The following is a 27,818-nucleotide window of genomic DNA, read 5'->3' as shown; positions in this document are numbered from 1 at the left end:
GTAAGCTTATTTCTAAGTATTTTATCATTGTTTTCCACTTTTAATGAGATTTCAAATTCCATTAAAATTTCTAATTGGATCCTGCTGATGTATAGAAAAACTATTAATATTTGCATGTCTTTCTTGTGTATAATTGCTATATTAAATTATCTTATTAATTCTAGCCATTTTTCAATTAGTTATCTTGGAATTTTTCTTAGTCATATCCATGAAAATTGTTAGCTTTATCTCTTCTTTTGCAATGTTTACACTTTTTAATTATATTGTCTCATTGTGGGTAGGTACTTATAATGAAACTATTCGTGATAATATTCTTAATTTTCTAGTTCCTGGTTTTAATTGAAATTCTTTGTATATTTCACCAGTTAGATTGTTCTTACACAGTAGTTTGATTTTTATTCCTAGACTAGTTATTCCATTTTCACATTTAAATGACACTTTGGCTGCTTTAGATTCTCAATCCTTTGTCTCAGAACTTTCTAGCATCTTTCCAAACATAGTATCCTGTGTTTTAGGGAAGTCTGAGACCAATCTGAGAGTTACTCCATTGTGCTACCTTAGAATTATCCACTCCGTTCCTTGGTTTTTAAAATTCTCTTCATTCTTGAAATTCAAAGATTTTATCCAAATTTCACCTAAATGTGTGTAGATTTGGAGTTAGGTTTTCCAGATAAAATACCAGACACTCAGTTAAATTAAAGTTCAGATAAATAACAAATAAAAACTATTTCCCAGCTGTATGCATTCTTATTTGCCCAATCTGATAATTCTAATGGGGTATTGACTGTTGTTATATTATTATTATTATTAATTATTGTTATTACTGTTTGGTAGTCAATGGGCTGTTTTAAAATAAAGTCCTTTTTCAGATCAGACCAATGTTTTTCAGTTACTTCTTTGACACAGTGTAGCAGGTCAGAAAACTGGTTCTTAAAATCATTGCGTATATTGAATGTGGTCTTACATTTAACTCCCAGACAAGCTGTTTATAATTTGAGAGTATGTCTTAGGCTCTTAGATGCTCACATGCTAGAATAAGACAAAAAAAATTAGGCCGTTTCTTTTCCTCCTTTATTCTCTGTTCTTTTCATCTGGAAAAACAGATATTGGAAATTCTTCATCTATTCCCTATGTCTCGTAACTTTTCTATTAAATGTATATATTTTTGGCTTTTATGCCTCAAGTTTTGGGAGTTTATCTTCACCCACATTAATTTTAATACGTATGCCTAATAAATTTATTTAAAATTTCTACTTTTAATGAGATGTCAAATTCCATTAAAATTTCTAATTGTATCTTGCTGATATATAGAAAAGCTATTAATGTTTACATGTCTGTCTTGTATATAATTGCAATATTAAATTATTTTATTAATTCCAGTGGTTTTTCAATTAGCTGTCTTGGGAATTTTTCTTAGTCATATCTATGAAAATTGTTAACTTTATCTCTTCTTTAGCAAAGTTTACACATTTTAATTATATTGTCTCATTATGGATATGTACTTATAAAAACTATTTGTGATAATATTAATTTTAAATTAAGAATTTTTAAAATATATTAACTTTACATGTATAAATTTATTAGGTCTGATAATTTTATTATTAGACCTTCACTAAAATGTTAAATTTTGTCTATCATGGTTTTAATTTCAAAAATCTTTTTTCTTGATCTTAGGTTATTTCTTTTTCATAGCAATTTGTTCTTGCTCTATGACTTTTGAGTTCTTTTCTGTTTTAACATTATTGTGAGTTCCTCTAAGATTGATCAACTTTCTCCTTTTACATAAACATATTGGATGATTTTCCTCAAATATCTGGTGAATCTTGATTTCCATTCTTATTATGTTATTAATATTTATAAATGAAGTATTGGTTTATCAATGTAGGTAACTAAAGTGGTTTTAACAATAGTTATGAAAGGATGATTTTGCAATATGCTTCTTCCCTGAACAGGAGAGAGAAACGTGTGGGTCTGGTTTTCCTTTTCTTATTATGCAAGCAGGAAGAACCAGAAAAGCAGGGGCACTTTCAGGATTGCCAAAGCAAGTGCCCATCTGGGTGGTACTTTTAAGATCAAGTGCTTTGGCAAAGGATGAGGTAAAATTCAAAGACAATAGCATCACTGTTTTCAGAACTTCATTCAGAGCCATTACGACAAATAATTTGGTTGCAAGGGTGTTTGATACCTGAGATAACATAATGATACTTAGCATTCTCTCTGTCTGTTCACAATTGTCTGCAAAAAGCAAGGGAAAGCATAGAGGTCATGCATGGTGTTATTTTTCATTTGTGGGAGTAGAATACATGTTCTTATTTTGATATTAAAATTAGGAAGGATTAGTGGTCAAAATTGAAAGTATACAGCTTTAGTGTGACATAATTGAGTTTCTTATAAGAGTACCCCAGAGTACTTTGTATTGTGCTTGCAATGTTTCTGTAAGTTAAAATTATTTAATAAAAAAGGATTTTTTTTATAATCAAGGACTCTAAAGATGGAAACTTATAATTAGATTTAGGTTTAACTTAAAGTGACAGAAAACACAAAATATTACTGTTTCAAATAAGATAGAATTTATATCTTACCTACATAATTGAAGTGGTCATCCAAGCCTGGAATGGTGCTCCTTGGTGCCAGGAACTTGGGTTCGTTCTGTCTTGCAGCCTCTCCATGCAGGAATTCCATGTTCGGGTCAGCCCATGGTCTAAGACAAATGCTGGAATTTCAGCAGTTCCATTCACATTCCAGCCAGCAAGAAGGAGCAGATGATTGCCAAAAAGTGCACTCCTTTCCTTTAGGAACACTTTCTAAAAGTTTTACTTTCTTCCTGCATCCCGGTGTCTAGGAACTGGTCACATAACCAGATCTAGCTACAAGGAAAACTAATAAATACAAAAGCTGATAATTACTCCTCAGCATTCCTGTGCCTACTAAAAATCATAATTATTGTAGAAATTGGATATGGAAGACAATGAAGAGTATTTGCCACACCATTTGAACAGGGCAGTGTTTGTTGAATCTCGTGAAGCTCATATTCATCCATTCCAAAGACATCCGTGAGTGCTTATCATGTATGAAGCACTGTGCTAGGGCTTGAGATTAAAATGTTGAGAATGACACACTTGGTCTCTGTGCTCGTAGGGTTTTAGGCTAACGGGAAAGGTGGGGATTCAAGACCTAATGAAACATATTTGAATATTAATGAAAGCTAAGAGACTGTGAAGAGGGAAATTATCACATGTTCTGAGAATGTTTCACAGAAGGACTTTGCCAAGCCAGGGAAGGATGATGATGATCTAAGAAGGCTTTCCTGAGGACATGATACATGTACTCAAATCCAAAGGATGAATGGGAATATGCAAAGGAGAGGCTAGAGTGGGAATATCAAAGAAGACAGTATATACACAAATCTCACAGTGAAAGGAATAATAATCCAGTTAAGAAACTGAAAGATCTTTATGGCTGGAGTACAGCAAATAAGGGGGAAAGCAGGAGAAAATGAGACTAGAAAGGTTCTCAAGGTTAAAATAATGTAGAATCAAATGCAGGCCACATACAGTTATTTGTGTCATTAAAGGGTTTGAGGCAGAGAGCAACATGACCTGTTTTATACATCGAAAAAATGTTCTGAATGCAATGTAGAAAACAACTGGATGAGTGTAAGAGGAGACTATGCTAGGAGTTCAGGCAAGGTGGGAGAGAGAGCAATGTGGACAGAATCAAGAGATATTCAAGAGATTAAAAACAGTAAGACCTGATGATAATTTAGATAAGAAAGAATGAAGGGAAAAGAGGAGTTGAAGGTGATTCCCACATTTCCAGATTGTACAAATGGATGGATGGTGGACCATTTATTTTCTGAAAAAGAGAAATATCAAATAATCAATTAGGGGCAAGATGTTGATTTTTAGTTTGATTTAAGAGCCTTGAGTTTGCAGTGCCTTTCTGATGTTCAAGTAGGCATTTCAGGTAGGCACTTAAACATACAAATCTGGAACACCGAAAAAATAGCAAGCTTAGAGAAACAGATTTGAGAGGTTTTTTGCACATAGGTAGTTGGTAACTAAATCACAGTTTCAGAGAGGAGCCCCTACAGAGATAGCAGGGAAAGAGTTGAAAAAAGACAAGAATCTAGGACTTGAATATGAAAGGCAGGCAGAAGAAGGGTGGCAGAAGGCAGCAATGGAGACTGAGGAGGATGGGTGAGAAGGTAGGGTTCTGTTGGGAGTTTGTACTGTGATAGAAGCCGAGGGATTCTAAAGCACTAAACAGGCAAATTCTTCCTTGACTTAAGAAGTCAAGGAAGAGGAGAGCTGGAAGAAAAAATTGAGAATACAGAAGGGATCTGAAATGTTACTGCAAGGATGAGATGTGACAAGTATCTCTTAAAGATGGTGGTGGTGGGTGTGTCTGTGTATCTTTGTTATGCATCAATATTTGAACCATTTGGGGAGATGTCAGTCAAAGAATACAAAATTTCAGTTTGGCAGGAGGAATAAGTTCAAGAGATCTATTGTATATCATGGATGCTTAGTAACAATATATTGCGTACTTGAAAAATTTCTTAAATCCTAAGTATTCCCACCACACACAAAAAAACTGTGTGAGGTAATGCAATGTTAATTAGCTTGATTTAACCATTCCACAATATAGACATATATCAAAAAATTATGTTGTACAGTATAAATATATACAATTTTTATTTGTCAATTAAAAGTAAATGAACGAATGAATTAACTAAAATATTTGGATCACTCTGAAACTGAATTCTGAAATGATGCTAAAAGGACTTGACTTTGTTAAAGACAGAATTTTCTTAGAATATATGGAAATAGTAATTAGTGCCTAAAAACTATATTCAGTATTTTGATATTGACCTCAATAAAAAATGTGTAATCAATTTTTGAACTTCTAGTCACTCAGGGGACAGACAGAATGGTTACTCTTTGCTGTCCTAAAGCAAGGGTAGCATATGGGCTTGTCCCAGGAACAACCAGTTGGTCTTCAACTAAAAAAGTGGATATTTCCATCAGGGACATTTGCCTGGACACCACCATGTTAGATTCTAAAAATTAAAGGTGTGTCCCACCCCAACTTTGCCTTTGGTCCCTGAAAGAATGGACCTGGGGGCCGGGCGCGGTGGCTCACGCCTGTAATCCCAGCACTTTGGGAGGCCAAGGCGGGTGGATCACGAGATCGGGAGATCGAGACCATCCTGGCTAACACAGTGAAACCCCGTCTCTACTAAAAAAAATACAAAAAATTAGCTGGGCGAGGCGGAGGGCGCCTGTAGTCCCAGGTACTGGGGAGTCTGAGGCAGGAGAATGGTGTGAACCCGTGGTGGAGCCTGCAGTGAGCCCAGATCGCTGCACTGCACTCCAGCCTGGGAGATGGAGCGAGACTCCTCTCAATAAAAAAAAAGAGTGGACCTGGGTTTGAGAGAGGAGAATAGTGAGGGTCATCCATCTTCATCTCAGGAGGAATTAACTAGTTATTTCACTAACTCTGGGAAGAATTTGCCTTTAAAATTATACCTTTTGGAAAACTATACCATATAATTATCTTCCTTCAAAATGTGAATTATTTGATTTTTTTCTCTTTAGCTTTTCAAAAATTTCGCATAAGGAGCCCTATTCAATTATCTTCTTCCGTAATTAAAACATTTTAGTAAGTGTGCAACCAAATTGCCAAACTAAGACAAATCTTGTTATTTTAAAAGAACATTATAATTTCAATTGTTCTAATAATTATTATTTTATAGAGCAAATTATATATGAATGCAATTTTCAAAGCAAATGAAAACATGATAAAACAAATTCATGGTTTTTCTATACTGCTACAAATTTGGATAATTTCAAAGTGATTATCTTACATTTGGCTTTTTACCTTGGAAAATATTAATATTAGAAAAACTGTGCAAAATTTTGGAATCTAGACTAAAGAACGATAGATTATGATAATAACTGTTTACTATTCTTATTTTATTATTTCTTCTAAACCTGCTCTTTCAATCTGGAGAAACATGTCTAGTCTCTCTCCATATTCATACTACATACTATAACATGGTGTTAATAATCTCAATATTCCATGGCCAATCAACCTTCTTTAGACACTAATATTCATTATGAAACTGAGCTTAACAACTGTTTTTTGTTTTTGGTTTTGCTTTTTTAGCTTTTAAGTTTAGTGGTATATATGCAGGCTGGTTATATAAACTCATGTCATGGGGGTTTATTGTACAGATTATTTCGTCATCCAGATATTATAATCCTAGTACCCATTTGTTATTTTTCCTGATCCTCTTCCTCCTCTCACCCACCACCCTGATGTAGGGCCCAGTGTGCATTGTTCCCTTTATTAGCTCATTGTTCTCATCATTTAGCTCCCACTTATAAGTGAGAACATGCAGTATTTGGTTTTCCATTCCTGCAATAGTTTGCTAAGGATAATGGCCTCCACCTCCACCTCCATGCATGTCCCTGCAAAGGACATGACCTCATTATTTTTTATTGCTGTATAGTATTCCATGATGTATATATAACACATTTTCTTTTTTTTTTAATTTATTTATTATTATTATACTTTAAGTTGTAGGGTACATGTGCATAATGTGCAGGTTTGTTACATATATATACTTGTGCCATGTTGGTGTGCTGCACCCATCAACTCGTCATTTACATCAGGTATAACTCCCAATGCAATCCCTTCCCCCTCCCCCCTCCCCATGATAGGCCCCGGTGTGTGATGTTCCCCTTCCTGAGTCCAAGTGATCTCATTGTTCAGTTCCCACCTATGAGTGAGAACATGCGGTGTTTGGTTTTCTGTTCTTGTGATAGTTTGCTAAGAATGATGGTTTCCAGCTGCATCCATGTCCCTACAAAGGACACAAACTCATCCTTTTTGATGGCTGCATAGTATTCCATGGTGTATATGTGCCACATTTTCTTAATCCAATCTGTCACTGATGGACATTTGGGTTGGTTCCAAGTCTTTGCTATTGTGAATAGTGCTGCAATAAACATACGTGTACATGTGTCTTTATAGCAGCATAATTTATAATCCTTTGGGTATATACCCAGTAATGGGATGGCTGGGTCATATGGTACATCTAGTTCTAGATCCTTGAGGAATCGCCATACTGTTTTCCATAATGGTTGAACTAGTTTACAATCCCACCAACAGTGTAAAAGTGTTCCTATTTCTCCACATCCTCTCCAGCACCTGTTGTTTCCTGACTTTTTAATGATCGCCATTCTAACTGGTGTGAGATGGTATCTCATTGTGGTTTTGATTTGCATTTCTCTGATGGCCAGTGATGATGAGCATTTTTTCCTGTGTCTGTTGGCTGTATGAATGTCTTCTTTTGAGAAATGTCTGTTCATATCCTTTGCCCACTTTTTGATGGGGTTGTTTGTTTTTTTCTTGTAAATTTGTTTGTGTTCTTTGTAGGTTCTGGATATTAGCCCTTTGTCAGATGAGTAGATTGCAAAAATTTTCTCCCATTCTGTAGGTTGCCTGTTCACTCTGATGGTAGTTTCTTTTGCTGTGCAGAAGCTCTTTAGTTTAATTAGATCCCATTTGTCAATTTTGGCTTTTGCTGCCGTTGCTTTTGGTGTTTTAGACATGAAGTCTTTGCCCATGCCTATGTCCTGAATGGTACTACCTAGGTTTTCCTCTAGGATTTTTATGGTATTAGGTCTAACATTTGAGTCTCTAATCCGTCTTGAATTAATTTTCGTATAAGGAGTAAGGAAAGGATCCAGTTTCAGCTTTCTACTTATGGCTAGCCAATTTTCCCAGCACCATTTATTAAATAAGGAATCCTTTCCCCATTTCTTGTTTCTCTCAGGTTTGTCAAAGATCAGATGGCTGTAGATGTGTGAGGACTGTACATGTGTAGATGTGTAGATTTCTGAGGACTCTGTTCTGTTCCATTGGTCTATATCTCTGTTTTGGTACCAGTACCATGCTGTTTTGGTTACTGTAGCCTTGTAGTATAGTTTGAAGTCAGGTAGCGTGATGCCTCCAGCTTTGTTCTTTTGACTTAGGATTGTCTTGGAGATGCGGGCTCTTTTTTGGTTCCATATGAACTTTAAAGCAGTTTTTTCCAATTCTGTGAAGAAAGTCATTGGTAGCTTGATGGGGATGGCATTGAATCTATAAATTACCTTGGGCAGTATGGCCATTTTCACGATATTGATTCTTCCTATCCATGAGCATGGTATGTTCTTCCATTTGTTTGTGTCCTCTTTGATTTCACTGAGCAGTGGTTTGTAGTTCTCCTTGAAGAGGTCCTTTACATCCCTTGTAAGTTGGATTCCTAGGTATTTTATTCTCTTTGAAGCAATTGTGAATGGAAGTTCATTCCTGATTTGGCTCTCTGTTTGAGCACATTTTCTTTATCCAGTCTACTGCTCAAGGGCATTTAGGTTGATTCTGTGTCTTTGCTATTGTGAATAGTGCTGCAGTGAACATACGTGTGCATGTGTCCTCATGATAGAACAATTTCTATTCCTTTGGGGATATACCCAGTAATGGGATTGGGAGTCAAATGGCAGTTCTATTTTCAGCTGTTTTAGGAATCGCCACAGTGTCTTCCACAATGATTGAATTAATTTACACTACCACCATCAATGTATAAGCATTCCCTTTTCTCCACAACCTTGCCAGTATCTGTTATTTTATGACTTTTGAATCACAGCCATTCTGACTGGTGTGAGACAGCATCTCATTGTGGTTTTGATTTGCATTTCTCTAATGATCAGTGATGCTGAGCTTTTTTCATATGCTTTTTGGCCAAATGCATGTCTTCTATAGAAAAGTGTTTGCTCATGTTCTTTGCCCACTTTTTAATGTGGTTGTTTATTTTTTGCTTGTAAATTTAAGTTCCTTATAGATGCTGGATATTAGACTTTTGCCAGATACACAGTTTGCAAAATTTTTCTCCCATTCTGTAGGTTGTCAGCTTTCTTTGTTGATAGTTTTCATTTGTTTATTTTTGTTGTTTTTGCTGTGCAGACACTCTTTAATTAGATACCATTTGTCAATTTTTGGTTTTGTCACAATTATATTTGATGTCTTCACCATGAAATCTTTGCCTATTCCTATATCCAGGATGGTGTCGCCTAGGTTGTCTTTCAGGGTTTTTATAGTTTTGAGCCTTTTTTTTTTTTTTTTTTTTTTGACAGAGTCTCACTCTGTCGCCCAGGCTGAAATGCAGTGGCGCTGATCTCAGCTCACTGCAACCTCTGCCTCCTGAGTTCAGGCAATCCTCCTGCTTCAGCCTCCCGAGTAGCTGGAACTACAGGCTCATGCCACCATGCTTAGCTAACTTTTTGTATTTTTTTTTTTAAGTAGAGACGGGGTTTCACCATGTTAGCCAGGATGGTCTCGATCTTCTGACCTTGTGATCTGCCTGCCTCGGCCTCCCAAAGTGCTGGGATTACAGGCATGAGCCACCACGCCAGGCCAGTCTTGGGTTTTGGGCTTTACATTTAAGTGTTTAATCCATCTTGGGTTGATTTTTGTATATGGTGGAAAGAAAGGGTCCAGTTTCATCTTCTGTGTATGGCTAGCCAGTTATTCCAACACCATTTATTGAATAGGGAGTCTTTTCCTCATTGCTTGTTTTTGTCAGCTTTGTTGAAGATCAGATGGATGTAGGTGTGTGACATTATTTCTGGGCTCTCTATTCTGTTCCTTTGGTCTACATATCTGTTTTTGTGCCAATACCATGCTGTTTTGGTTACTGTAGCCTGCAGTATAGTTTGAAATTGGGTAGCGTGATGCCTCTTGCTTTGTTCTTTTTGCTTAGTATTGCCTTGGCTACTCAGACCCTTTTTTTATTCTATATAAATTTTAAGGTAGTTTTTTTCTAGTTCTGTGAAAAATGCCATTGGTAGCAGCTGGTTTTTGTTTGTTTGTTCATTTGTTTTTGAAACATAATGTTGTTCTGTGCCTTAAGTTTGAAAATCTTCCAAAATTTTCTGTCCTTTTGCTGAATATGTGGTCTATTGGTCATAATGCAGCCACTGAATTCCCTGTTAATACGCATATCTTGGGTTCTTCTTTCTATTCAGTATGCACAGAAGTTGCTCTCTTGAAAATGAGTAGTTCAGTAAAATGCCCTTTGCAGAGTTATATCCCATTTTTCTAGAAATAAATTCTACCAAATATTAGCACAACTGAATAACACTTTTAACAATGTTTAAACTATTGCCTTTTTAGTTGAAAGCAAACATAAACTCAGCTGAAATATCTCAGGTTCAAATGCACTAATTTTCAATTTCATATCAGATTTCAGAATACTTTTAGGTTTCTCTTCAGCACTTCGGTTTTCATACATAAGCAACAGAGTATCACTAAAACTCATTTGGGTGGCATGTCTCTCATATAAGTAAAGGTAAAGACTAAGGACAAGTAAGTTCTTTATTTTTGATCAGAGTGAATGGTAAAATAGTAAAGATCAGTATTTCCTGGAAAAGGAGAAAAGTTTTTTCAGCAGGAGTTTACAAATCCATTTGGCCATTGAACACTTTTCACAGATGACATCAAAGGTATTATTCACATAAATGCATGGGAATTTTTTTCTGACGTATGTAGGTGTTATTATGTTAAATAAAACACAGACCTACTTAAACATCACTTAATTCATGGTAGGCCTTTCAACAAGCTGGCCAGATTTGGTTGATGTTTCAAGAACTACTAAAATTTCAACCAAGTGAATGTCTGTGAAATGTTCTGAAATTTAAACGAGCTGTTGAATGTGTGCAAAGATTTAGCTATAGGGATGTTCAATGAATCACTGATTAGCGCAATGAAAATGTGAAACAACCTAAATAAGCAATAATAGGAGTTTGATTAAATACATTATACTGTATCCGTAATAATTTGGCCCTTTTGGTTGCAAGAATCCCAGATACAGTCAGTCAATTGCAAAATAATAGGTGCTTTTGCAAAGAAGCATTAGCATCTCTGCTGCAAGACATAGCCCTAACTCCTACCCTTCTTCTCTCAAGGAGGTCTAGTGGCATAAATTTTAAAGACACCAGTGCCCCCTGTTTTTCCCTAACTTAGCAGAGAAGATCTGACAAACTTATTCAGTCACTATCATTTATGAAGCATCTCCTATATTCACAATGTGTGGGCAAGAGGCTGATATAGGGTAATAGACTTTCCCAACTATAATAGGGTAAGAGTGATTGTAGCTATCAAAAATATGACAGATCTTTCAAAAGTATGTGAAATTACTAATTTAATGATGACCCATAAGTCATGATTTTCTACTGTTTGGCATAGCTTCACAAAACACAATTTTCATATGTATTGAAAACTAAAGCAAAGGAAAAGTATGAAAATGTTTGTGTAACTGAGCTGACATGACATCAGTCATAAAATCTCTGCTTGGCAATCTCGTCTGTCATTCTTTCAAAAATAACTTATTTATTAATGTCAACAGTGATGCTGCTTTGCACTGTATTGAATATAAATCTGTTACTCTTTTGGCATTTTGGCTAAGGTTGGCTAAATTATCTTAGTAAATAAATTAGCAAAGCACTCTTTTTTTCTTTTTGGCAATCTCTCTATAATTCCTCTTTACCTGTGTCAGTTTTTCTCTTTTCCTCATATTTCGCAAATATATATCACCATTGATTCTTCTTTCTCTTGATTTGGAATTCCTGAGAAATGTTGGTCCGTAGTAACCAGTATTCTAAGGTTAGATGAAACAATCAGGCCTTAGTGAGAAATTATTGTTCAGTACCATGGATAGCAGTACACTTATTTCTCCAAATACTAACACATACTCCTCCAAACTGTAGCTGCCTTATCACTGAAAACATTCCTATCAACATGTCTTTGGCTCAGGCTATTATTTTCGGGCCAAGAAGTTCTAGTCAGACTAGCCAGATTGGCTATCCTTTTTAAACTATCTGTGGCAAAGGATCAAGGATTTTCCCCTGCTCGATCTACTGTGTACCAATATGTTCATCAAAAATAAATTTATAAAAAGTTAAAGCAAGCATACAAAATACAAGCAGTAATTTATTTTTATTATTACATAAAAAACAAACATAATATAGTCTGGCAAATTGCTATGATAGTTTTAAACAGCCCTGTGATGGCATCCGGTTGATAAAAGTGAGTGAAGCCCCAGTATGTGAGAGAGGCAGAGAGTTTCCCTCTGTGACTCACCTTTCCACTGGAGATTCAAGCAACCCAGGCCAAGAGAGAGCACTTTGCTTCTCCTAAGCCCTGGAGTTAACTTAGGGAGGGTTTTGGAGATGCTGTGAAGAAAAGACACCAGGAAAAGTGGCAAACATTTTCTCAGACCCTGGATGAGAGCAGGATGCCATTTTAAATCTGGGTGCACACAAAGTCAGCCATTCTTTGGTGCCCTAGCAGCATGGCTACAGAGGCACTTCAGTCTTGGGCCAGAGATTGAAGCATCTTCTCTGGAGTGGGGTGGGGGCCTCCACAGCCAGAACTGTGAAAAAGTGTCTCGGCAGTAATCTCTGGAATTGTGCTCTCTCCCATCACAGGCAGGAGGAGAGCTGCTACAGTTGCAGTTTCTTCTGAGCAGCAAGACTTGCAGCCAAGGCCAGCTTGGCAATCTGGAACTGATCTGTGTGTGCCATTGCTGAGTGCCCCATCTTCCTCCCCTGAGATTGTGGTACAACAGAGCCCTCCCTGCTCCATCCCTAGGCAGAAATCTGGGTATTTGGAACACCTGCTTGTCTGGACCAGCAGCCTGAGCCACATCACCCTTCCTTGACATATATTGTGGTACTGAGAGGGTCTCTCTGCTCCGTGCCCAGGCAGATCTCTAAGCATTCAGAGCACCCATTCACGTGGTTCGGCAGCTGGAGCCACCTATCCTTCCTGTGCAAAGACTGGTGCAGAGGAATCCTCTCTGCTACATGCCCAGGAAGATCTCCAGGCATCCAGAGCACCTGCTTGCTTAGTTCAGCAGCCAGAGTCACCCCACCCTTCCTATGCAGAGATCTTTGTGCAGCGGGGCTCTCTCTGCTCCACACCCAAGCAGATCTCCAGATTTTGGGGCATTGCTCACCAGGACCATCAAGACTGTCCAAAGATCTTGGTGCAAGGAAGCCCTCTCTGTTCACACTCAGGCAGATCGCCAGACATTCTGAGCATCCAGCCATCTGGTTCAGCAGCCTGAGCTGCCCCACCATTTATGGACATAGATCATGGTATAGCAAGATCCTTTCTGCTCCATGCTCAGGCAGATCTCCCGGCATTTAGAATACCTGCTTGCCTGGTATTCTAAACACAGAACTTGGAGCAAAGGAGGTTTCCCGAATCCACATTTAGACACACCTCTGGGTGTCTGGTAGCCACCCACTGGATTCTCACTTGGTACTGGTGCTTGTGCCTGCATCAGGAGACCTACAGGCAGACCTGCCCAACTGGTCCCATCCTTTGTGGGTCCTGCCCCCACAGGGCTGAGCAGGGACCTCAGACCAATGTGTATTCTATGAATCAACCCATTGCCTGGGGCAACAGAGAACTTCCACCTCTAAACACAGATCAAGTACATACCCAGCCACTTTGGCCACAACTGGCTCTTACCTATAAATGTTATCTACAGGCTTGTAGGACAAACTCCAAAGCCCAATATAAAACCTGTTGAAAGAAGCACATACTGCTACAGAAGCAAAACTGAAAGACCCTGCTCAGCATTCTTTACAGTCACACCCCATAGGGAGTAGGGAAGGGAAAGGGAGTAATAGTAATTATATTTGTTATAAGGAAAGAAAGATAAAGGAAAAGTCCTACCTGTATGAAAAAAATACAAAATACAAAAATTAGAAGTGCCAGTGTCTCCAGGTGAGAAGCAACCAGCACAAGAATTCCAGCACCATGAAAAACCTGAATGCAGTGAAACCACAAAAAGATTGAGCTACCTCTCCAGCAATGGTCCCTAGCCAAAATCAAAACTTGGAAATAATAAATAAAAATTCAAAGCATGGATTGCAAGGAAGCCCATTCAGATCCAAGGCAAGGTTGAAAATCAACAAAAAGAAATTTCTAAAGCAACCCAGGAAGTGAACGAAAAGATAAACATCTTTAAAAAAAAATCAATCAGAGCTTCTGGAATGAAAAACTCACCTAAGGAATTCCAAAATACAAATGAAACCTTTATCAATTGACTGAACCAAGCAGAAGAAAGAATTTCAGAGATCGAAGACTGTTTTTTTGAACTAACCCAATATGGCAAAAATAAAAAAGAAGAATTTTTAAAATGAGCAGTCCTCATTAAATATGGGGTTATGTAAGATGACTAAATGTACAAATTATTTGCATTCCTGAGAGAGAAGGAAAAAGCAAACAACCTGGAAAATATAGTTGAAAGAATAATTCAAGCAACATGCCCAATCTAGCTAGGAAGATAGATGTCCAGACACAAGACATTCAGAGAATACCTGTGAGATACTACACAAAACAAATATCAAGCCATGTAGATTACAAACCATGTAGTCCCCAGATTGACTGAGGTCAACACTAAAGAAAAAACCTTAAAGACTGCTAGAGGAAAAAGGACAGATCATGGACAAAGGGAACCCCATCAAGCTAATAGAGGACTTGTCAGCAGAAACCTTGCAAGTCAGGAGAGACTGGAGCCTATTTTCAGCATTCTTGAAGAAAAGAAATTCCAACTAATAATTCTATATCTCAACAAACTAAGGTTTATAAGTGAAAGAGAAATAAAATATTTTCCAAACAGGCAAGTCCTAAGGGAATTCATTACCACTAGACCAGCCTTAAGAGAGATCCTTAAGGGAGTTCTAAATATGGAAATGAAAGAAGGATACCTGAGACCACAAAAACACACTTAAGTACATAGTCTGCAGACCATGTAAAATAACTACACGATAGAAACTACAAAGCAACCAGCTAACAACTTTATGGTAGGATCAAAACCTCACTTATCAATATTAACTTTAAATGTTAATGGTCTCAATGCACCTCTTAGAAGACACAGAGCAGCAAGGTGGATAAAAATACAAGAGTCACTTCTTCTCCAAGAAAACACCAAATGGCGGATGATGCCTGTGCAGTGAGGGGGCCAGGAGGCCCCAGGAGCCCTGGGATGGGGAACCGTGGTGGCTTCCGTGGATGTGTCAGCAGTGGCATCTGGGCTGTGGTCACGGCCCTGGACGGGACTGGGGCTGAGGCCACGGAGCTCCATGAGGCAAGGCCGAGGATGACTGGATGCCCGTCACTGAACTGGGCCTCCTGGTCAAGGACAAGAAGATCAAGTCCCTGGAGGAGATCTATCTCTTCTCTCTGCCCATCAAGGAATCTGAGATCATTGACTTTTTCTTGGGGGCCTCTCTCAAGAAGAAGGATTTGAAGATTATGATGGTGCAGAAGCAGACCCACGTCGGCCAGCGCACCAGGTTCAAAGCATTTGTTGCCATTGGAGACGACAATGGCCATGTCGGTCTGGGTGTTAAGTGCTCCAAGGAGATGGCCACTGCCATCTGCAGGGCTATCATCCTGGCCAAGGTCTCCATTGTCCCCATGTGCAGAGGCTACTGGGATAACAAGATCGGCAAACCCCACACTGTCCCTTGCAAGGTGACAGGCCACTGCAGCTCTCTGCTGGTGCACCTCATCCCCAAGTTCAGGGACCCTGGCATCGTCTTGGCCCCTGTGCCCAAGAAGCTGCTCATGATGGCTGGTATTGATGACTGCTACACCTCAGCCAGAGGCTGCACTGCCACCCTGGGCAACTTTGCCAAGGCCACCTTTGATGCCATCTCTAAGACGTACAGCTACCCGACCCCCGACCTCTGGAAGGAGACTGTATTCACCAAGTCTCCCTATCAGGAATTCACTGACCACTTCTTCAAGACCCACACCAGAGTCTCCATGCAGAGGACCCAGGCTCCAGCTGTGGCTACAACATAGGGTTTTTATACAAGAAAAATAAAGTGAATTAAACCTGGAAAAAACAAATACAAGACTCATCAGTCTGCTGTGTTCATGAAACCCATCTTACATGTAAAGACACCCATAGGCTCAAAGTACAGGGTTGGAGAAAGATCGACCATGCAAACAGAGAAGAAATAAAAGCAGGGGTCACAGGCCAGGTGCAGTGGTTCACACCTCTAATCCCAGCACTTTGGGAGACCAAGGCAAGCAGATCGCTTGAGCCCAAGAGTTCAAAACAAGCCTGGACAACATAGGAAGATCCCATCCCTTAAATAAATTTTTAAAAAAGCAGGGGTCGCTATTCTTCTATCTGATAAAACATACTTTAAACAAACAACAGTAAAAAAAGACAAAGAAGGGCATTACATAATGATAAAGGGTTCAATTCGACAAGAAGACTGGACTCTCGTAAATATGTATGCATCAACTTTGGAGCAACCAGATTTATAAGCCTGCTAAAAGACTTAGACAACCACACAATAATGGTAGGGGTCTTCAACCCCCAACTGACAGCATTAGAAGGTCATGAAGGCAGCAAACTAACAAAGAAACTCTGAACTTAAACTCAACACTTGACCAAGTAGACCTAATGAAGGTCTACAAAACACTCAACCCACAAACCACAGAGTATGTATTCTTCTCATTTGCACATGGAACATACTCCAAGATTGACCAATGCTCTACCATAAAGCAAGTCTCAATGAAATAAATATCAGATCAACCATACTCTCAAACCACAATGGGATAAAAACAGAAATCAATACCAAGAAAATCTCTTAAAACAACACAATTACATGGAAATTAAACAACTTGATCCTCAATGACTTTTGGGTAAACAATGAAATCAAGGCAGAAATTTAAAAATTCTTTGAAATAAATGAAAACAGAGACACAACCTACCAAAATCTCTGGGATTCAGCAAAAGCAGTATTAAGAGGAAAGTTTATAGTGCTAAATGCCTACCTCAAAGAGTTAGAAAGATCTCAAATTAACGATCTAACATCACATCTAGAGGAACTAGAAAAACAAGAACAAACTAACCCCAAAGTTCTCAGAAGAAAAGAAATAACTAAAACCAGGGCAGACATTGAGAATAAAATTGAGACCCAAAAAATTCATACAAAGTATCAACAAAACTAAAAGTTGGTTATTTGAAAGGATAAACAACATCAATACACTAGATTAACAAAGAAAAGAAGGGAGAAGATCCAAATAAGCACAATCAGAAATGACAAAGATGACATTACAACTGATCCCACCAAAATACAGAAGGTCCTCAGAGACCGTTATGAACCCCTCTACACACAAAAAGTAGAAAATCTAGAGGAAATGATAAATTCTTGGAAACACACAATTTCCCAAGATTGAATCAAGAAGAAATTGAAACATTGAACACACCAATATCAAGTTCTGAAACTGAATCAGTAATAAAATAAAAACTACCAACCAATAAAAGCCCCAGACCAGACGGATTTACAGCCAAATTCTACCAGATGTATAAAAAACTTGTACCAATTCTACTGCAGGTGTTTCAAAAAATCAAGAAGGGAATCCCTTCTAACACATTCTAAAAAGCCAGTATCAGGCCAATACCAAAACCTGGCAAAGACACAATGAAAAAAAAAGAAAATTACAGGCCAATATTCCTGATGAACAGAGATGCAAAAATCTTCAACAAAATGCTAGCAAACTGAATTCAGAAATACATTAAAAAGCTAAGTCACCATGATCAAGTAGGTGTTGTTCCTGGAATGCAAGGTTGATTCAATGTGCACAAATCAATAAATGTGACTCACCATATCAAAAATTAAAAACAAAAACAATATGATCATCTCAGACACAGGGAAAGCATCTGATAAAATCCAACAACTTTTTGTGATAAAAACCCTCAACAAACTAGGCATCAAAGGAACATACTTCAAAATAATAAGAGCAATCTATGACAAACCCACAATCAGCATCATACTGAATGGGCAAAAATTGGAAGCATTCCCTTTGAGAAATGGAACCCAACAAGGATGCCCACTCTCACCACTCCTATTCAACATAATACTGGAATTGGTAGCCAGAGAAATCAGGCAAGAGAAAGAGATAAAAGGCAACCAAATAGGAAAAGAAGTTAAACTATCTCTTGTCATGGACAATATGATTCTATACATTGACAACCCTAAAGACTCCACCAAAAGCCTCCTGGGACTGATAAACTACTTCAGTGAAGTTTCAGGATACAAAATCAATGTTCAAAAATTAGTAGCATTTTTATACACCAATAACATTCAAGCTGAGGGCCAAAACAGAAATGCAATCCCATTTACAATAGACACACACACACACACACACACACACACACACACACACACAATACCTGGAAGTACATCTAAATAAAAGAAGAACTACAAAACACTGCAAAAAGAAATCAGATGACACACACAAACAAAAAAACATTCCATTCTCATAGATTAGAAGAATCAACATCATTAAATTGGCCATACTGCCCAAAGCAATCTATACTTTTAATACTACTCCTATCAAGCTACCAACATCATTTTTCACAGAACTAGGAAAAAAAAAAAAACTATTCTAAAATTTATACAGACCAAAAAAGAGTCCAAATAGTCTAAGCAATCCTAAGCAGAAAGAGCAAAGCCAGACGCATCACGTTACACAACTTCAAACTACACTTTATGGCTACAGTACCAAAACAGCGTGGTATTCTTACAGTAACAGGAACGTAGACAAATGGAACCGAATAGAGAACCCATAAATAAAGTCTATGCCATCTGACGTGTAGAACACCTAAAGCCATCTGATCTTTGACAAAGCTGACAAAAATAAGCAACGGGGAAATAATTGCCTATTCAGTAATAAATAGTACTGGGATAGCTGTCCAGCCATATGCAGAAGAATGAAACTGGATCCCATATAAAATATACAAAAGTTAACTGAAAATTGATTAAAAATTTAAACATAAGACTTCAAACTACAAGAATTCTAGAAGAAAACCTAGGAAACACCAATCTGGTCATCGGCCTAGGGAAAGTATTAATGACACAATTCTCAAAAGCAATTTTAACAAAAACAAAAAATGACAAGTGGACCTAGTTAAACTAAAGAGCTTCTGCGCACCAAAAGGAACTATCAACAGAGTGAACAGACAACCTAGAGAAAGGGAGAGAATGTTCACAAACTGCGTCTGACAAAGTTCTAATATCTAGAATCCATATGAAACTTAAACAATTGAACAAGCAAAAAACAAATAACCCCATTAAAAATAGGCAAAATACATGAACAGACACATCTCAAAATAAGACACACAAGAAACATGAAAAGATGCTCATCATCACTAATCATCAGAGAAACGCAAAACAAAACCACAATGAGATAGCATCTCACACCAGTCAGAATGGCTGTGACTAAAACATGAGAAAACAACAGACGTTGGCGAGGCTGTGGAGAAAAGGGAATGCTCCTACACTGTTGGAGGGAATGAAAGTTCAGGCACTATGGAAAGTAGTTTTGCGATTTCTCAAAGAAGTTAAAACAAAAGTGTCATTTGACCCTGCAATCTCATTAATGGGTATATATCCAAGAGAAAACAAATCATTCTACCAAAAAGACACCTGCACTCACATGTTCATCACAGCACTATTTGTGATAACAAAATCAAGGAATCAACCTAAGGGCCTATGAGCAGTTGAATGGATAAAGAAAATATGGCACATATAGACCATGGAATACTATGCAGCCATAGAAGAGAACAAAATTATGTCCTTTGCTGCAACATGGATGCAGCTGAAGGCCATTATCCTAAGCAAATTAACACAGGAACAGAAAACCAAGTCCTGACTATTCTCACTTATAAGTGGCTGATAAACATCCAGTACTTACGGACATAAAGATGGCAACAATAGACAATGGGGACTACTCAAGGGGAGAGGGAGAGAGGAGGGCAAAGGTTTAAAAACTAACTGTTAGGTACTGTGATTAATACCTGGGTGATGGGATCATTTGTATCCCAAACCTCAGCATCACACAGTATATCCTGATAACAAACCTGTGTATGTACCCCCAAATCAAAAACAAAAAGAAAAAAAGAAGTTTTAAAGGCAAATGCTCCATTGATATTCTTACTTTGTTACATATAACGCCATAGACAATTTGTTCCCCTGCTCCGCCCAAATTTGTTTGCCGAAACATAATCCCCGATGTGACAATATTTGAAGGTAAAGCCTTCAGGAGGTGATTTGTTCCCTTATAAAAGAGGTCCCAGAGAGATCCCCCTCCCCTTCCACCATGTGACAGCAAAATTATGGCCATCTATAAACCAAGAAACGGATCCTCATCATGCACCAAATCTAATAGTGCCTTGATCTTTGACTTCCTAGCTCCCAGAGCTGTGAAAAATAAATTTCTGTTGTTTATAAGCTATCTAGTCCATGTTTTTTCTATAGCAGGCTGAACAAACTATAATAGATGACTTATAAACAGTTTTCAGACTGGCCTTATTCCACAGACCAGTCTTTGAATAGTAATGACTAAAAAAAATTAGGACTTCTTGTCTCTCAATGGGTTCTATAATTAGAAACCACAATAATGTTTCTAGTACCCAAAAAATGTGATATAAGGCAGTCACTTAAAATGAATATAAACAAAGAATATTTATTGACATGCTAAGTTTTTTCCATACATTAATGGGAAAAAGCATATTAGAAAACAGCAAGATGCCATTTTTATTAAAGAACAACAGCAGGTTGAAAGAGTCAAAGTATAAAGGTGGTTACTTCTGGGTAATGGACTTACAATAATTTTATTTTCCTTTGTTATTAATGTTTTATTAGCGACATATGCTAATTTGTACAGTGGTCATATATTTCTTTTATCTAAATATTAGGACTGATTGAAATGGATTACTATTTTTAAATTGATTATTCAATATTTTTATATTTCAATCTAGGGTGTTACTGAGTCCCTATGTGCTTTTATAAATGGCTGGATAGGCACCTCTGTAAATAAAGTACATAGCCTTAGAGCATGACACAATGTAAGTGCACAGGAAACATTTATTGTAAGAAAATGAAAGGAATGAAGTTCTTTGGTTCTTATTTTTAAAGCATTAAGTGTCAAAAATGTATTGGTTGAGTACCATCAATTTCATGTGGCCTAACCTAATGTTAAGTGGAGTTACAGCTAAGTAAAATGTTCCGTCCCGCTTTGAGTTAACAACCAATCATGTGCTTACACCAAATGGTGGATAATCATTACTTTTATTTTATAAAAATGTAGTTTGGTATCTCCATTTAGAAAAAAATTACTTCATTAAAATGAATCGACTTAAATTGACTTGGGTTTGTTACTCTAAATTTCTGCTTGATTTCATTATTGTAAATTATGTTCAGTAAATTAATCCTTATCTCCCTAGGCCAGGTCTTTGACATATCTGGAACAAAACTCAGCCAAATATTAAAATGGGAGGACAGAAACAGTTCAACTGAAACATATTAGCAAAATCTAAGTTAAATGAATTTATGCTTTTTAGGATGCAGAGCACTCATGAAATTGACATTTGTAAAGCAGCCTTTGTAGCATATTGATTAAAAATATTCAATATATGGATTTTTAAAAATAGTGAATCACTCATTACTCTAATGCCTCGTTAATATAGTGTCAATCTATTCCGAACAATGCATAATAGCAGTGCACTTTCTCAGCATGTTATTCTATTGTTCAATTTGAAAAACAACAACAACAAATAATCCCAAGCCTTTTCCTTAAATTTTGGGGATTTGTTTTCCAAATTATACAGGTTTTGTGGTACTAGAAGTTTAAATTTTACTAATGTAAACTACATTTCTCTAACTAAAGACTCATGGTCAATGTAAAGAAAATTATTATTATAGAAGAAATTGAATCAGAAAAACACCTTTCAAAATCTCCTAGTTCCCTGCCCTATCCACCAAAGAGATGGAAGGCAAAGAGGTCACCACAAGATACTCAGAGCAGCATTTGCTCTAGCAACTAAAATAATGGGAGACTCATTCCATTCTTCCTTATGTACCTGGAAATATAAGTAGGAAAAGATATTTTATTTTATTAATTAAAGTATTTTATTCTAATATATAGAATATTCTGACAGGAAGACAGAATAGGGAAGAAGGCAAATATATGATGCCCGATGGATTCTTTTGAATAAAATTCCACAGGGAAAGTTCCTAGTATTGGGAAAAACCATTTTCAACATACAGTGTAAGCAAGTTACTTGGGATGTCATAAGTAAGATAGAAGTCATATGAAAGTCGTAATAGAAGTCCTTTTTTCTTAGGGTAAATAAATATAAGTAGGAAAAGATATTAATTTTATTTTATTAATTAATTAAAACATTTTATTTATATAAAATATTTTATTTTTTATAAAATAAAAGTAGGAAAAGATACCCTCAAAATCCATCTCACTCTGCCAGCAGGGAGTGGTTGAGGAAAAGTCTATCCTCAGTAGGGAAGCTTGGAAAGAGTTGGCCAAGTTGCAATTATGTCAAGAAAGTAACACCTGCAGAGAGCACGCATTACTCATACTTGGGATACTCGTGACACATCATCTAGCCCCGTCCTCCCTGCATGTTAGCACACAGTGAGCACACCCGCTTTCCAGTGACTTCTTGGTATTTTGCTTACTGAAGCTTACATTCAGCATATGAATCATCTAGCCCTCTGCAAAGAGCTGCCTGGAAAGAATAAGGTTTTAGAGAATCAGTCCTACGGATTGATCATTGGTTCTGACCCCACAACTATTATGACAAGTGAAACAGAATAACAACAAATGGCTATGACTTTTTTTCTTTGTGGATGGATTTCATGGGGGGTGGCAGTAGAAAGTATAAATGACATACAAGAAAGAATATTAAGCTCCAAAATTGTGCTTAAGTAAAATCTTGAATAAAAAACTGCAGCAGGTTCTTATTGCTCATTTCCAGCCCATTTGCAGAGAATAAAAAGGCAAAGCAATGTGGGTGAAAAGCAAGGAATTTGCCACCTTAGCTTTGAATACTATTTCATTTATGAGTTTAATTGTTTCCCCACCAGTCTTCACTAATTTCACTTGATCTCCATCAAGAAAGATGGAGAAGGTTTTGATGAGCAAAGCAACACTGACAAAATTAGATGTAGGATTAAAAAAGAAAACCAATCCATAATGTAAGGACTAAATTTAAAGACAACTAATGAATTCCTGGGCAAGCATGATGGATGCGTTCAAACATAGATTCGTGAATTTGCCACAATCCTATGCCTCATAACCATGACTTTTCACCAAAAAGCAAATTTTTAAGAGCCAAATTTGCCATCTATGTTAGTGGGTTACATCTTATAGTCTTTGAACAAAAAGGACAATTATAGGTACATTGAGTTCCTGGTTCTTTGGAAACTGATGGTTTCATTCTGCGCAGATTAATGGTCAAATTCATCAGGTTCATTTCAAAAAAAAATCCCCTGTATAAGGGAAATTGTGGATTTCATGTCAGTCTTCTCAGGAAATATTTATTTTATTTTGAAATATAATTCCAGTTGATCTGCCTAGCAGAAACAAGTGAAATTGCTTCTGTTATCATTGAGATAGAGTGATTTCCATTTTCAGATATTCCAAATGGCATTTACTTATGGTAGCTGTAACAATAGAGTAACACGTTTACAGCAATATGGTAACAATATAGAACTACTGTGAAACATATGCCGTATATCTCATTTCTTAGCCTATAAGATACTGAAATGCCGAACATTCCATACATGTGTACTTCTCCTACTTACCACATTCCAGGTAACTTTCTTACAGTGTATGTTAAAAATGATTTTTTCCTAATACTAGAAACTTTCCCTATGGAATCTTATTCAAAAGAATCCACCTGGCATTATATACTTGTCTTCTTCTCTATTCTATCTTCCTGTTCCTAGCAAAAAAAAAAAAAAGGACTGATTGAGAAGGAAGTGCGATAAGGAACAGAAAATAGCATTATCTGCCTGCACTTATAGAAAGGCCTTGCACTGTAACTATTCATCAGACATTTGCTGGATGTTTTCCACAATCACCTCATACCTGTTAGGAGGGCTATTATCCAAAAGCCAAGAGAAAACAAGTGTGCGCAAGGTTGTAGAGAAAAGAGAACCCTTGCACGCTGTTGATGGGAGTGTAAATTGCTACAGCCATAGGGAAAACAGTATGGAGAACTCTCAAAAAATTAAAAATAAAACTACCATATAATCCAGCAATCTTTTATCTGGGCATATGCCCAAAGGAAATGAAACAAGCAACTCCAAGAGATGTCGGCTCTTCCATGTTCATTGTAGCATTATTCACAATAGCCAAGACATAAAAACAATCTCAGTTTCTGTTGATCAAAAAAATGGATTAAAATAATTGGGGTACTATGCATATACACAATAGAATATTATTCATCCTTAAGGATGAAGAAAGTTCTATAATGTATAACAACATGGATGAACCCGAAGAACAAGACATTATGCTGAGTGAAATAAGCCAGACACAGAAGGACAAATACTACATGGACTTACTTGTATGTGGAATCTGGAAAAAAAAAAAAAAGGTGAATACATGTAGAATATTGATAAAAGAAAAACTTTGGCAGAATTAAATTTAAAGTTTAATTGAGCAACGAACAATTTGCAAATCAGGCAGCTCCCGGAATCACAGTAGATTCACAGAGACTGCAGCACAGCCACGTAGTGAAAGAAGATTTATAGACAAAAAAAAAAAAAAAAAAGGAAATGATATACAGAAATCAGCAGTGAGGTACAGAAACAACTGGATTGGTTCCAGGTTGGAATTTGCCTTATTTGAACACAGTTTGAACGCTTAGCAGTCTATGAGTGGCTGAAGTATGGCCGCTGGGATTGGCCAAGACGCAGTGATTGCTACAGGTGCATACTCCTAAGCTTGGTTTTCAGTTTTGTCTGACTTTTAAGTTAGGTTACAGTTCATCCACATGGACTCAAATATAGAAATATGGAGTCCTTCTGTGGCCATATTTAGTTTTCTTTAACAGTATGAGGGTGCACACCATGGGCAGGGAAGAGGAAGAAATGAGGAGACATAGGTCAAAAGGAACAAACTTGCAGTTATATAAGATGAACAGGCCAAGAGATCTACTGTACAGTAGGAGGACTATCATTAATAACATTGTATTGCAATACTGAAAATTTACTGAGAGTAGATGCTCTTACTATAGAAATAAAAAATATGGAAAGTGATGGATATGTTAAATTGCTTACCTATAGTAATCATTTCATTGTGGCTATGCATAGCAAAACCTCATGTTATACACCTTACATTTATACAATGAAAATAGTATTGTACCAATGTTAATTTCTTAATTTTGGTGAATGCATCATGGTAATCTAAGATGTTACAGTAGGGCAAATTGAGTAAAGAATATACAGGAATTCTCTGTACTATCTTTGCTACTCTTCTGTAAGTCTAAAATTACTCTAAAATAAAATGGTTCTGTACTTAGTACTATCTGCCCCTAATAAACTTTCATCACCATTTTCACTGCCCCAGAGGATCTGACTAAGTCACCTCCAAGGCTCCTTTTAATTTTAAATTGATGATTTATGATTCAAGTAAGGATCACTTCCTGTGTGAAACATTCTTTTATATATCCAGCTAAATACAATCTCGTTTTTTCAGTTCCCTTCCCTTTTTCTTGTCATGCTCTATATGTTATACATGTATGTCCATGTCTTATGGCTCCTATTATATTTGCTAGTTCTCTAAGTGACGCTGCATTTTTAACTTGATATTTCCTACAGTCCTATGGCAGTGGCCTGCATTCAGGAAATTCCCTCTGAAATTGAATGAATTACAAAAGCAACATTCCTGCCAATAAAGAGGTTTTGTACTATGAGGTATTTACCAGGTTTTCCTCTCCTGAATATTAGAGACCCTCTACCAGAAGCAGCTTAAGGAAACAACTCTCCCAGTCTCTATTCAGATCCTCTCTACCTTCGCTTTCTAGCCCTTCATCCTGTGTTGGCCAAAATGATTTGACAACTTTATAGAAACCTGTCGTTATACCAGGAACACAATTTTAAAGCCTTTCCATCCATAATTGTTTGATTTAATTCTTTTTTTTTTTTTTTTTTTTTTTTTTTTGAGACGGAGTCTCGCTCTGTCGCCCAAGCTGGAGTGCAGTGGCCAGATCTCAGCTCACTGCAAGCTCCGCCGCCCGAGTTTACGCCATTCTCCTGCCTCAGCCTCCCGAGTAGCTGGGACTACAGGCGCCTGCCACCTCGCCCGGCTAGTTTTTTGTATTTTTTAGTAGAGACGGGGTTTCACCGTGTTAGCCAGGATGGTCTTGATCTCCTGACCTCGTGATCCACCCGTCTCGGCCTCCCAAAGTGCTGGGATTACAGGCTTGAGCCACCGCGCCCGGCCTGTTTGATTTAATTCTTAAAGTTCAGGCCAGGCATGGTGGTTCATGCCTGTAATCCCAGCACTTTGGGAGGCCGAGGCAGGCAGATTGTCTGGGCTCAGGATTTCAAGAACTGCCTGGGCAACATGGTGAAACCCCATCTCTACAAAAAGTACAAAAATTAGCTGGGTGTGGTGGTGTGTGCCAATAGTCCCAGCTACTCGGGAGTCTGGGGTGGAAGGATTGCTTGAGCCTGAGAGGTCAAGGCCACAGTGAGCCATGATCACACCACTGCACTCTAGCCTGGGTAACAGAGTTACATGCTGTCTCAAAAATAAATAAATAAATAAATAAATAAACAAACAAACTACCAAGCCAGCACTCCAAGAACTGCTAAAAGGAGCTCTAAATCTTGAAACAAATCCTCAAAATACATCAACACAAAACCCCCTCAAAGCATAAGTCTCACAGGACCTATAAAACAACAATAAATAAAAAAAGGTATTCAGGCAACAAATAGCACAATGAATAGAATGGTACCTTCCATCTCAATACTAACATTGAATGTAAACGGCATAAATGCTCCATTTAAATGACACAGAATGGCAGAATGGATACGAATTCACCAAGCAAGTATCTGCTGCCTTCAAGAGACTCACCTAACACACAAAGACTCATGTAAACTTAAGGTAAAGGGGTGGAAAAAGATATTCCATGCAAATGGATACAAAAAGCAAGTAGGAGTAGCTATTCCTATATAAGACAAAGCAAACTTTAAAGCAACAGTGTTAAAAAAGATAAAGAGGAACACTATACAATGATAAAAGGCCTTGTTCAACAGGAAAGTATCACAATCCTATATATATATATATGCACCTAATGCTGGAGCTCCCAAATTTATAAAACAATTACTACTAGACCTAAGAAATGAGATAGATAGCAACACAATAATAGTGGAAGACTTCAATATTCCCCTGACAGCACTAGACAGGTCATTAAGACAGAAAGTCAAAAAGAAACAATGGATTTCTTTACCCTAGAACAAATGTACTTAACAAATATTTACAGAACATTCTCCCCATCAAACACAGAATATGCATTCTGTTCATCAGCACATGGAACATTCTCCAGGATAGACTGGATGATAGGCCACAAAACAAGTCTCAATCAATTTAAGAAAATTGAAATTATATCAAGCACTCTCTCAGACCACAGTGGAATAAAACTGGAAATCAACTCCAAAAGGAAATTTCAAAACCATGCAAATATATAGAAATTAAATAACATGTTCCTGAATGACCATTGGGTCAACAATGAAATCAAGACACAATTAAAAATTCTTTGAACTGAATGATAATAGTGACATAACCTATCAAAACCTCTAGAATACAGCAAAGGCTGTGCTGACAGAAAACTCCATAGCCTTGAATGCCTACATCGAAAA

At 37.3% G+C, this 27,818-nt stretch overlaps 1 protein-coding gene and 1 pseudogene across 2 annotated transcripts in view; both read left to right on the top strand.

Annotated features, from left to right (window-relative positions):
• Window positions 1-27,818, top strand: part of LOC105481666 (protein tyrosine phosphatase receptor type O) — a 273,785-nt gene that overhangs the window by 100,015 nt on the left and 145,952 nt on the right. The window lies entirely within an intron of this gene.
• Window positions 9,167-22,067, top strand: LOC139356853 (small ribosomal subunit protein uS5 pseudogene; annotated as a pseudogene).

Source organism: Macaca nemestrina, chromosome 10 (assembly GCF_043159975.1).
Source record: "Macaca nemestrina isolate mMacNem1 chromosome 10, mMacNem.hap1, whole genome shotgun sequence".
NCBI classification, from domain to species: Eukaryota; Metazoa; Chordata; class Mammalia; order Primates; family Cercopithecidae; genus Macaca; species Macaca nemestrina.
This window is presented reverse-complemented; position numbering and strand designations above follow the sequence as displayed.